The following is a 10756-nucleotide window of genomic DNA, read 5'->3' on the forward strand; positions in this document are numbered from 1 at the left end:
GGGGGGGGGTGGTGGGCCAAGTTTGCTGGTCCAATAGAGCCTGGTGGAACCACTGAGACTATGGCCCCTAGCTGCCCTTCAGGTCTGGAATTGAACCCGTGGTTTCCAGCCAAACAAAAGACAGGTATACGAGTTGAACATTTACCTCAGGTAGATACACTCCTTGGAGAGAACAATCATGGGAGAAAGAAAGGCTGCTTGTGCACAGGGAGACAGCTCAGGGGGCAGCAGTGCATGGAGGGATGGACACTGGCAAGAGGTAACTATAGGGAGGAAGTGGGAGAGGAGCTGTTGCATTGGGGTAAACTGGTCAATGTTATGAGACAAAGTGTATGTGAACTGCTGTATGGAAAGTCAATTTGCTCTGTAAATCTTCACCCAAATCACAATTTAAAAAAAAGAATAAAGAAAAGCTAGGGAAAAAAAATAAAATATTTAGGCCATAATGAAAAGGTGCTGGGATCTGGCACTTTCAAAAGAACAGGCTAAGGGAAAATTTAATCTTGTGCCTGATTTTCAGGATTCTCCTTCTGTTTTCCAGTTGCTTCCCCAGAATTGCTGACAGAAAATAGAAGCATGTGCTCCGTAGCTTGGGCCCAGCTCAGGCCTACTCCATTCTTCCCACCTCTTTCAGGGCAGAAAAAAGAGACCTACATTATGTCAAGGCTTCGAGTAGTGTGAAGGGTGCTATTTCTCCTCTCTCTGATCCTCAATGCTCTTTTCTGGATAGATGAGATGAGTCGTGATGGCTTAACTGCCACTGGGAAAGTGTCTTACTTTCCTAGTGCTACTGTAACACAAATAACCACAAATGGGCAGCTCTTCTAGAGGCTAGAAGAAATTTTTTTCCTCGCTCTTCTGGAGGCTAGAGGTCCAAATCAGGGCCTCAGTGGCGTAGAGTCCTTCCTTGTTAGTAGTCTCAAGATTTTTGGCTTGTATACAGTCTTCACATGGCACTTATGTCCTCCTCCCATGTCCATGTGCATGTGTCTGTGTCTATTCTGGTCTTTTGATATAACTCAGAAATGATTAGGCTGAGGACCCATCCTATATGCCATCACTTCATTAACATAAAAGAAAAACTCTGTTTCCAAGTAGGATCACCTGCACAGGGACAAGGGCCAGGAATTCAACAAATATTTTGAAGGGACACAATTCAAACTGTAACAAAAGATAACATAATGCCGAAAAGGTCTGATGCTAGAATGGTGGAAGCAGGGACCTTAAGGCCAGTGAATGAGGTCTTTACACTACACAGCAGTTGCCTCCTCCACCCACAGCACCAGTCTGGGACCAAGTGCTAAATGCTGATAATGTGCTCCTTCCCAGATTCTTCTCCATTCAGAAAAGCTGCTGGACCATATACCCTTAAGCTTTAAAGCAAGGAAAAGCTTCCCCATTAATGGCCCATCATCACCTAACTCAGAACTCCCTCTTCTGTCATTCCTGCTAAATACCTACATCAGAATTTGGGGCAGGGGGATGGGCAGCATTATTTTCCTGTTCAGGTCAAGAAGTTAAGATTTAAAATCTTTAGCACCTTCAACGGTGAAAGACAACAGAAACTGAATCTGGCACCTACTTACACAGCCAAGCAAAAGGTATTTATAATTTACCTTCTGAAATGTGCCATCAGGAGGCTCTGAAAGCAGACACAAATAAAAAGCTGTTAGGCACTATTTTGGGGGTAGGGGGTGGGGGGTGGTCCAGAGTTTTCTTGCTGCTCTTGGTTAAGGAAATAAGCCACAGTTTGCTTTGCCTTGAGTCCAAGTAGCACTGCTTTTGAGCTGTTTATACATTTTCAAATTGGAACTCCCCCCCTCCCCTAAAGGTAAAATCTGAATCCACTTAATTCTTATTGCCAAGTAGGAAGGACAGTAATGCGGGCTTTCAAAGACTCTAGAATGTCAAGTGAGGGTCTGGCTGCTGTCAAGTGCTGTTAGGCACTATTTTAGACTTGAAATAGCCGTAGGTGATACTCTGAAATAAAAGAAATAAGAAAATTTCAACCCTTGAGTAACCATAATAATAAAAAGTCTCAAACACTTAGCATATCTTTCTTCTAACAAAAAATACCATAATAACACGGTATTTTCAATAGCCTTGTATGCATGAGAAAGCTGGACAATGAATAAAGAAGACTGAAGAAGAACTGATGCATTTAAATCAGTATTGGTGAAGAATACTGAATATACCATAGACTGCCAGAATACTCCTTAGCAGTGAGGATAGGAAGACTTTGCTCATACTTTGGTCATGTTGTCAGGAGGGACCAGTCCGTGGAGAAGCTACCTTACTAAAGCAGAAGATCAGCAAAAAACAAAAAAAGGAAAACCCTCAAGGAGATGAATTTATACAATAGCTGTAGCAATTGGCTCAAGCATAGCAACGATTGTGAAGATTACATAGGACTAGAAAGTGTTTCATTCCGTTTTACCTAAAGTCACTATGAGTCAGAACAACAACAACTGAGACATTTATTCATTCATTTATTCACTAAACATTTGTCAAAGTTTAGAATGTCCAGGACAAACAAAGTAGTAGGAATACAGAAGAGTCCCTGGGTGATACAAAAAGATAACCCTCTTGGCTGCTAACCAAAGGTTAAAGGTTCAAGGCTACCCAGAGGTGCTTCAGAAAAAAGGTCTGGTGAACTACTTCCAAAAGCATTAGCCATTGAAAACTCTATGGAATACAGTCTCCTGATACACATAGGATCATCATGATTCAGAATCAACTCATAGGAAACTGATATCAGGTATTAGGGAATACAGAGATAAGCGTCTGTTTCTGCCCCAGAGCATTTTAATCAGGGAACACAGGAAATAGATAACTATAGCCAACTGGAAAGTATCCAGCTATAAGGATGATATATACCCAGGATACTGTGAGAACCTAAGGGAGAAGGATTAAGCCCTCACATGGGGTTTCTGAACATTCCTAAAAAAAGATATGCTACAGATGAGCCTGTATGGACCTAATCAGGCCCAATGGGGGTAGCATGAGGCAAATTCTAGGCCCTGGGAATAGGTGACTCAAGAGCACCAAACGTGAACCCCACCAGAGCCAGGTGTGGGTGATCGCAGGTAACTCATCACTTGTAAATCTGTTCTGCAGATTTGAGTCTACAGTCTCTGGAGAACAGTGTGGCACCTGGGTTCAAATTCCACCCTTGCCACTTTTGAGACATCTCCCTCTTTCCCCCCACACTTTCACTACCTCCACACACACAAATTTTGGAATAACTACTCAATAGTTTTTCCACTTAATAATATAAAGAAGTCTCAACAGGGCCCAAAGTTCTCAAAGACTAGCAGTCACTAAACATGGCAGCTTCCCAGGAGCTAATTTACAACACAGAGAAAAACTTGACCTGTTTCCCTTCCCAGTCTTCTCACTTCACTCAGGGAATTGAGACTTCTACACTTTGTAAACCCTGGCCTTGGGTCAATTCCCTTTCATGACAAAGTATCTACTGGAAACTACTGAAGCGAGAAAAAACAGGCTCAACGTAAAGAGTTTGCCTTTTTTTTAAAAAATGAAGCTTCAATTTAAATTCTTATTTGATATAAAAACTGGCCCTTAATTTGGACATTATATGTTCTCCCTCTGGGAGAAGGTATGCAGTGTTTTATGTGCTTTATTTTATGAAATTATTATAAATAGATATCTATATTTATAAATTATATGTATAAATTGTTTCTATTTATATAAATTATATTAAAAAAAAACTCACTGCTGTCGAGTCAATTCGATTCATAGCGACCCCTGCTTGGGTTCCTTCTCTATGGAAGTAGATTGCTCAATCTTCCTTCCGAGGAGTGGTTGGTTGGTGGTTTTGAACTGCCAGCCTTCTGATTAGCCTTCAGCACTATGCCACCAGAGTGCCCTATTTATTTATATTTATAAATTATTATAAATAGATTTTCTTAAATGCCTTTACTTACCAAAATTATAAGTTGGCAACTTCTGTCAAGCTATCAGTTTTTATTTTGAGCTGTTATTAGTTAGTGAAATCACAAAGTCTGGGAATCATTTCTTTCACTAATGTTGGATATAGTAAGATCCAAATTATTTATAAGTAATAATGTTATGGGATCTTTTCTCATTTCTCTTTCTTTCTGCTTGGTCAGAAGTAGACTAAGCTTCTGGTTAAATCCTGAGGTAACTGAGACACAAAATCTCCACACTGGAAATAAACACTCTGTAGGATATTCCCTTGCCATACAGCCAATGTTGTTGTGGTTAGTTGCTGTTGAGTTAACTCTAATTCATGGGGACCCCATGTGTATCAAAGTAGAATTATGCTCCGTAAGATTTTCAAGGGTGTGACCTTTCAGAAGCAGATCACCAGGTCTGTCTTCAGAGGCAACTCTGTGTAGGTTCAAACTGCCAACCTTTTGCCTTTAAGTGCTTAACCATTTGCACCACCCAAGGACTCTTACATAGTTAAAACTATGGGGTATATAAGGAGGTCTAGTGGTGTAAGCTCTGAGGCATTTGGCTGCTAACCAGAAGGTTGGTGGTTCAAACCCACAAGCCACTCCATGGAAGGAAGACTGGGCAATCTACTTCCATAAAGATTTACCACCTCGGAAACCCAAAGGAGGTTGCTATGAGTCTGAATCAACTCGACAGTAGTGAGTTTGAGGGGTTTTTTGTGTGTTTTTTATGGGGCATATGCGAAAGTTCATCAATTGTTTTCCTAATTAGTTTTTGTGAGGAATGTCCATGTGTGTAGTCAATATCAATTAAAGTAAAGCATGTGCCAGATACTGAGGACAGACAGAAAACCAAGACAAGACTCCTGAAGGGCTTTGGGAAATTTTCTCTCCCATGACACCATGTATTTTGTGTTGTGTATTCAGTTCTCCGGGAAAGGGATCTAAGTTGTCACCAGATTTTAGACTTTTTATTTCCAACAAGTTCAGAATCACTGTTCAAGAAGTTTGATGAGGGTAAGGAGGGGTTGTGAGGAAGGTGGATATATACTTATGATCAATAACAGATATGTGTGAAGGTATGTTTGCTTATAGGTCTCCACAGAGCAATGATACATGCTGTGAGGGCTGACTGGGCATTGGGGAAGATTCAGGGGAAAGTTTGCTTTGCTTTGCTTTATTTTTAGTGGATTCTTGGCGAAAGAACCGGAGTTTGCCAAATGCACAAGGAAATAAGATCACTCACAGCAGAGGACCACAAAAGCCTGAACTAATACTGCTAGCTTAGTGGCTGGAAACAGCCTAAGTAGGCAGAGGCCAGATCTTGAAAACAGAGAAAATAGAACTTTCTCTTAATTTTTCCCTTCCTCCCTTCTTCCTTTCCTCCCTTTCTTCTTTTTTTCCTTCCTCCCTCTCTCCTTTACTTCCTTCCTTTCTCCTCTCTTTCTCTCCCTCCCTCCCTTCTTTCTTCTTTTCTTTTTTGTTTGTTTTGTTATTTTTCTAAGTGCTATAAAAGCTTAGATGTTCTCTCCAGAGTTAAGAAACACAAACAAAATGAATACCATTTCAGGGACTTCCAGGATGCCCTGACACCCATACAGAGAACCCACTTTGATCCTCTTTCCATATCTGATCCTTCATACACTTTTTGAATACACATTCAATTGTTTGCACCAAAGTTAAATAAACATTTTTCCTATATATCATACCTATACAGCAATTGCTTTTGGGGAAAAAAAAATGAACCCAATACTAAACAATACAATTTAATAGTACTTATATCACATGCATGCATGATACTTTCAGAGCTTCTGTTTGCATTTATAAAGTTTGCATCTCAAAGAAGTGCTTTAATTAGGAAGGTGATAAGGTCAGACCTATGGTTGAGAACACTGGTTATTAACTGCTGTGCCACGGCACACTGAGAACCACAAACCTTTCACATGATGACTAACAAAAATTGAGCAATTTGTAGGATTTATTTTGGTTACAAACAAGTACTTATACTGTTGAAGTAAGTCTGTCAGTCAAAATACTGAGTGAAGCACATCAATGAAGACAGCTAGAGCCTGATCCAGTTGTTGGCTTGTCACAAAGGACAAACGAAGTGAGGGTGGTGCCTGAGTGTCTACATTCTAAATCATTCCACAGGGGGTTCTACTGCCTAGCAGTGCCTGACAACTTTGGTCTTCTTAAATCAAAAGTCAGTATCAATGATTTTTATGCACAGTAAAGATTTGGAAAGGTGTTAAAAAATATATATTTATGTAGATTACAAATTCATTTGTCTTCAGATGGTATCTTAAACTGGGTTCTCCCAAGAAGCAAAAAAGTAAAGCTTATATATTTATATATAAAAAACAAAACAAAAAGCACTGCCATCAAGTCAGATCTGACTCATAGCAACCCCTCCTTGCGTTTCCGAGGCAGTATCACTACGAAAGTAGATTCCCCAACCTTCCTTCCAAGAAGTGGCTGGTGGGTTTGAACCACCAGCCTTCTGGTTAGCAGTCAAATGCCTTAGGCACTACACCAACAGAGCTCCCATATTTATATATGAAAGAGATTTATCCCAAGGAAATGTCTCATAAGGTTATAGAAGTTGGAAAGTCCCAAGTCTGTGGGTCAGACATCAGCCTAGAGGCTCTTCCTGTCTCACATAGCTGCAGACACTGATGAACCCAAGATCAGCAGGTCAGATAGTAGGCTGCTGGTTCAAGTCTTAAGAACCAAAAGTCAGATGATGGGAGGTGGATGCATGATCAAGAGAGAGGAAAAAATTATAGAACTTTGCCAGAATGTCCATATGTATATATATTGAGTGCAGGCTACATCCCCAAGGAAACTCCCTTTCAGCTAAAGGGCTGATCATAGCAGATCTCATCATGGAAGTTATTATATCAGACTCCATCATGGTGAATGAGTACATCATTACATAACTTGACAAACTATATCATAACTGCCAAACCACTGAGAATCATGGCCCATCCAAGTTGACACACAACCTTAACCATAACAGTGCACCCTTTGTCAACCTGGCACCTATACACATCTCCTTAAATCATACATAATCTCTAAATAAAACAACTATAAAGTTACAATTTCTCCTGACATAATTGAAATAACACACATACAACTGAAAATGCACTAGTTCTATTTACATGCTATATTTTATAAGTGAAGAATATAAAAGCATTTATGTACACATACAAGGAATAAATACTCATAACAATTACAGTTTTTGTTTTTGCAATGGGCCATATTTTTAGAACTACTTTCTTCCACTACCCACTCCATATTCCTTTGCCCTCAGCAAGTACCTCAGCTGGTTGTGGTTCTTTGTCTGGTGGGGTGACACAAAAAATTCATTCCTATAAGGCCTGGGCCATTAGTAGTCATGTCAGAATTGGGTTGTTGTAGTTTTCCATGGCCATTAATCACAGGGCATAGTAGTACTAAGAGACATCCTAAGGAACTTGTATTCCAGATATACTCTTTTTTTTACCTCCATTATGTAATATCAATACCATTTCCACTTGATAATCAAGATCAATCACACCAGCCAAAACAGTAACTTTTTTCTTTGACTGTTGATCCAGAATCAGGAGCCCAAAGGAGCCAGGTGGCATTCTTGACTGCCAGTTCAATGGAATAATTACTGTGTCTCCAGGCAGTAATATTCCTCCCTTTGGAACTAAGACTTTTAGATCCAGAGCATAGATTCACAGGGACAGGAAGCAAAAATTTGGGGAGTGGGTCTTGAGGGGTAGTAGTGAATGGTGCCACTCCCATTTCTACCCCCTTGGTTTCTGGCCCTGTGAATCCTGGCTACTGGAGAAGTAGCACCATATAAAGGAGCTCTGGTGGCACAGTGCCTAAGGCTCTGACTGCTAACCAGAAGGTTCGTGGTTCAAACCCACAAGCCACCCCATGGAAGGAAGACTGGGCAATCTACTTCTATAAAAGATTTACCACCTCTGAAACCCAATCGGGGTTGCCATGAGTCAGAACCAACTCGATGGCAGTGGGATTGGTTTTTGGTTTGGTTATTAGATGCTGGTTTAGAGTATATAATGCTTCCTGGAGAACATTGTCCTAGCCTGCAAGGTATTACCACCTACCTGCCACTGTAATTGTGTCTTTAGAAGGCCATCCTATTGTTCTACAAAGCCAGCTGCTTCAGGATGATGAGGAACATGGTAAGTTCAGTGAATTCCATGAGCATGGGCCCATTGCCACATTTTATTTGCTGTGAAGTGAGTCCCTTGATCCAACGCAATGCTGTGTGGGATACCATAATGGTAGATAAGGCATTCTGTAAGTCCACAGTTGGTAGCTTTGGCAGAAGCACTGTGTGCAGGGAAATTCATATTCAGAGTAAGTGTCTATTCCAGTAAGAACAAAATGCTGCCCTTTCTATGATGGAAGTGGTCCAATGTAATCAATCTGCCATCAAGTTGCTAGCTGATTGCCCTGAGAAACTGTACCATATTGGGGACTCAGTGTTGGTCTCTACTGTTGGAAGACTGGGCACTTATCTGTGGCTGTATCAAAGTCACATAGGTGAGTGGAAGTCCATGTTGCTGAGCCTATGCATAACCTCCATCCCTGCCATCATGGCCACTTTTTTCATAAGCCCATTGAGCAATGACAGGAGTGGTTGGGAAAAAGGATGATTGGTTTCCACAGAACATGCCATGCTATCTACTTCATTGTTAAAATTCTCCTTTTCCAAGGTCATCCTTTGGTGAGCATTCATATGAGACACAAATATCTTCACTTTTTTGGCCCATTCAAAAAGGTTTATCCACAAACCTCTTCCTCATACCTCCATGTCACCAATTTTCCTATCATGTTCATTCCAAATCCCTGAATATCCAGCCAAACCATTGGCCATACCCAGGAATCCATATAGAATCACATATCTGACCATTTTTCCCTCCAAATATCATAAACAAACAGATACACTGCTCAAAGTTCTGCAAATTGGAAGGATTTTATTTCATCACTGCCCTTTAGGAAGGTCCTAGAAAGGGGCTGCAGTGCTGCTGTTTACTTTGGAGTGGTGGCTGAAAATTGTGCAGAGCCATCTATAAATCAGGCATGATGTCTTGGTTCTCTAGTGCTTCTATAAGAGACTTACCACAAATGGATTGCTTTAACAAACAGGAATTTCTTCTCATACAGTGCAGGAGTCTAGAAGTCCAGATTCAGAGTGCTGACTCTAGGAGCTGGGTGAAGGTCCCTCCACCTTGCCCTTCAGCTCTGTCTCTTATTCCAGGCCCATCGGAGCTGGAGGCTTCTTGTAACTCATGCAGCTACTGAGGCTTATGAACCCAAGATAGACAGGTAAAATGGCACAGTCCCAAGATCAGCAGGCAACATGGCAGACCACTGGTTCAAGTCCAGGAATAATCTCAAGATCAGCAGACTACATGCCAGACCAAGACTGTGCTAAATGCAGGTTCCAGATGTGCCAAAAGCTAGAGACCTTCTTCAAAGCTTCCCCATATATACTGGAAGTAGGCCACACCTTGAAGTTGACTAATTAGCTGCTCACCACATCCAATCTACATCCAATCCAATCCAATCCAATATCTGCATCTAGCTGCTCAGACCCTCAAAGCTGTGGACCAGCCATGTTGACACATAACCTTAACTACCAGACATGAGTTTTCTCTTCCTCACTCAACTGATAATGAGGAACTCCCCATGGAACCATAGGTGAAGACTGGGAAGAGGAAGGTAATGTGACAGGAGTGGAGGCCATGCACATTTGCATTACTTCTTAATGCAACTTAATGATGGAATGCCCCTCTGCACATCCAACTTTATGACTCTCTGGATCACACAACACCCAACTAATGACAGGTAACTCAGGCCACATGGTGACTTGGTGGCCCATGGTTAGATGTTCAGTCTCTACTAAGGACCAATAAGAAACCAAAAGCTGTTTCTCAAAAGGAGAGTAGTTATCTGCAGAGTATAACAGGACTCTGCTCCAAAATCCTAAGGGTATACACTGTGATTCACCAATAGAGACCCACCAAAGACTCCAAACAGCATCCTTATCTGCCACTGGCACTTCAAGCACCATTGGATCAGGTAGATCATATGGCCCAAATAGCAAAGCAGCTTGCAAAGCAGCCTGAACCTGTTACAGAGCCTTCTCTTGTTCTGGACCTCACTCAAAACTAGCAACTTTTTGAGTCACTTGATAAATAGGTCAGAGTAGCACACCCAAATAAGGGGTATGTTGCCTGTAAATTCCAAAGGGGCCCATCAGGTGCTGTGCCTCCTTTTTAGTTATGGGAAGGACCAGGTGCAATAACTTTTCCTTCACTTTAAAAGGAATATCTTCACATGTTCCACACTATTGGACCCCTAGAAATTTCACTGAAGTAGAAGGTGCCTGAATGTTTTGTTCTCACTTTCTAGCATGCAGATGTTTTACCAATAAGTCTAGAGCTTTTGATACTTTTCCCTTACTAGGTCTAATGCCATCAATGTAATGGACCAGTGTGATGTAATGTGGAAGGAAAAGGCAATCAAGTCACTGTGGACTATATTAGGGTGTAGTGCTGGAGAGTGATATACCTCTGAGGTAGGACAGTGAAAGTGCATTGCTGACCTTTCCAGCTGAAGGTGATCCTTTGAAATCAGAATGGAGAATAAGGCCTCGGACAGGTAAATAGCTTCATACTAGGTATCAAGCAGGAGCTCTGGTAGCATAGTGGCTAAAGCACTTGACTGCTAACCAGAAGGCTGGCAGTTCAAACCCACCAACCACTCCTCAGAAGGAAGGTTGGGCAATC

The sequence above is a fragment of the Orycteropus afer genome, unplaced genomic scaffold, assembly GCF_000298275.1.
Source record: "Orycteropus afer afer isolate SDZICR_OR568_19922 unplaced genomic scaffold, OryAfe1.0 scaffold00073, whole genome shotgun sequence".
NCBI lineage: Eukaryota > Metazoa > Chordata > Mammalia > Tubulidentata > Orycteropodidae > Orycteropus > Orycteropus afer.